The following is a 1,835-nucleotide window of genomic DNA, read 5'->3' as shown; positions in this document are numbered from 1 at the left end:
AAGAGAAGGATGGATGGGAAAGTGGATTTGACGGTGGAGGAGACGCATAGGATGGGGAAAGATCCTTTTTATGTGCTTCTCCTCCTTCGTCAATTTAGGGTAGGCAACGCATGTACAATTGCGGATGTCTATGGGCAGCAGTCGCTTTGCCGTTTTTGCGGATTTAGTTGCCGCTTGCTCGTTTGCCACCTTTTTGTATAAAAAAAAGACAGTTAACAAAGGTTAGATTAGTACGGACATATACTACGAGTAGTTGAGAACGTTAATAAGAAAGTATTAAGATTGAATATGGACTACAAAGATAGAGGAAGAGCGAAGAAAGTTTTGCTGGATTGATAAAAGAGGATATGCATACGAAGGCAGTGAATTCAGATGACAGCTGATAGAGATGTACGGAAGAGACGCACATACTGTGCAAACACTCTATAGAGACAAGGGTAAGTTGATGGTGACAGTAACCACATGTTTTTATACAAGTTTCAGTGGAAATTCATTCACTTACCTTTTCCTATTTCCTCTATGATCCCTTAATAAATCTCACAATAATAGTTTCAAACGGAACACATCCACGGATGGAGGCCGTTTATAACACGGTGACAAGGAAACCCCATAAATCTATTCGATTTATGTGGAATATGCTAATACTATGTTAGATTTATGGTTTATTTACATACTTAAGAGTAAAATTCACTGGTTTATAACGGTAATCGTAATATGATAGTTAACTAGCTAACGACCGTCACTTCGTTCACGCGGAATTAAAATAAAACTTAATTGGTTTCCTATGTGTAATTCCAAGCTGTTGTACAACTATACCCACTTTCAGTGAGACCCGACTATTCTGGAGATATATGGTAACAAACATCCATCCATATAAAATTTTACATTTACAATAAGAAAGAATAGTATAATGTTAGATAACGACTAGTTGTTCCCCTTGTGTAAAATTCAAACTGATTTCATCCAGTTTCGAATATAATAAGGATTTTATTTACCAAATTTCAATCTTACTGATAACAAATGCGTTTAGATATTGTGTTTGTTGGAGTTTTTAGCCTAAACTGCTGAAAGGATCTCAATGAAATTTCGCAAAGATATAGAGGATAGGAAGAAAACACAGGCTATTTACTTTTTTTTTTATTCCACACAAACGAAGTCTAGTCTAAAGCTAGTCTTCCACAAACAAAGATTAAAAAGTAGTTTTGTGCCCTTCTCTATATAACCTTAAACTGCATCTTTCAAGTTAATCACAACGCACGAACGCTACACGTATTATACAGGATGATTCTTAACTAGCTTTTCACGTCCTCTAACTTCATAAAACTGTTGATCCGTCTCTTAAGAATCATCCTGTATAAATAAATCTAATCTAGTTTACAAGATATATCTATAGCTCTAGTACATGTTCAATGGAGTATGTGTGCGTTATCTACGCTTCGCAATTGACTACACAGCGACGTAAACGTCGTAATTACATGCTTTGATCAATCAACAGTTCACTGCCGCCGCACTAACATGATTTCATACCAGGGTAGTAGGGAAGAACGGTACTAATATTTGTAACGACTAAATAATTCGACATGAAACTTCGGGATCAGTAAGAGAAGCGCTAGTTTCGATTTAGATTTATTATAGTACTAGCTGTTCCCGTGCGATTTCATGAGCATAAAATTATTTAATTGTTTACATGTGTCAAATTGTCTATTGCATATGTCAAAATGACATGACAAACCTTGGCAATCTTGCTTCCTTGATGTTGGCTGCAACTTATGGTCTCTTTCCCACATTAGGGTTTTTATACAAAATATTTACCCCCTTAGTTTAATGGCGTCAAG

The sequence above is a fragment of the Papilio polytes genome, unplaced genomic scaffold (assembly GCF_000836215.1).
Source record: "Papilio polytes unplaced genomic scaffold, Ppol_1.0 DF822178.1, whole genome shotgun sequence".
Lineage (NCBI taxonomy): Eukaryota > Metazoa > Arthropoda > Insecta > Lepidoptera > Papilionidae > Papilio > Papilio polytes.
This window is presented reverse-complemented; position numbering follows the sequence as displayed.